Consider the following 1069-nt stretch of genomic DNA (forward strand, 5'->3'; position numbering starts at 1 on the left):
GTTATAAGATGAGTTGGTGCCACACCCCTACACCTCCTGCATAATCTTACCTGCTAAAAGTCCCTCCCATTTCTGGGTGGGGTCTGGGAAAGGTTAGATAAGGCCTTGGACCTGAAGGGCAAGGGGATTTGCCTGGATACAAAATGGAGGAGAAAGCAGGAGGAGAGGGCTGAGAAATAAGGTACAATGCAGGGCTGAATAAGGATCCAGCATAGATGGTTATAATAGGCCACACACATGTGGTGGCTAGGGCATGAATAAAGCTGCTATTTCCAGAAGCCTGTGTGGCTGATTTACTCGCCTCTACCTGAACTTGATGACCACCGGCAGGAGGGCTTTGGAGCCACGTGTTCCTGAGCTGGAGGACAAAGGCCTTCGTCCATCCGTCTCCATCCAGCTTCATTTTTAATTATTTTAATCAACAATGAGTAATGTTACATTTTGATGCTAAATACAACTTCAGAGTAATTGATCAATGTCAATGGTTTAATAAGTATGTTGACAGAAAACTGCTACATCTAATAGACATTCTTTCAATTTTGTGACATCTGTTATTTACATGTATAAGAATAACAGAGTTTTTATTTTTGAATTATATTCTCACTTGAATATTTTTTTTTTTTTTTTTTTTTGGTTTTTGGGCCACACCCGGTAACGCTCAGGAGTTACTCCTGGCTATGCGCTCAGAAGTTGCTCCTGGCTTGGGGGACCATATGGGACACCGGGGGATTGAACCGCGGTCCATCCAACGCTAGCGCAGGCAAAGCAGGCACCTTACCTTTAGCGCCACCGCCCGGCCCCATCACTTGAATATTTTTTAACAATCAAAAGAATATCTCCTGTTTTTATCGATTGTTACTATTTTCTGATTATAATTTTTAAATCTATTTCTGATTGGTTGACATTGCTAACAGAAGATTCAGACACCCTAAGTACTATGTGATAACTCCCACAATCCCCCATATCTTTTTTTTTTGTTGTTGTGGTTTTTGGGTCACACCCGGCCAGTACTCAGGGGTTATTCCTGGCTCCAGGCTCAGAAATTGCTCCTGGCAGGCATGGGGGACCA

This window comes from Suncus etruscus, chromosome 10 (genome assembly GCF_024139225.1).
Source record: "Suncus etruscus isolate mSunEtr1 chromosome 10, mSunEtr1.pri.cur, whole genome shotgun sequence".
Taxonomy (NCBI): Eukaryota; Metazoa; Chordata; class Mammalia; order Eulipotyphla; family Soricidae; genus Suncus; species Suncus etruscus.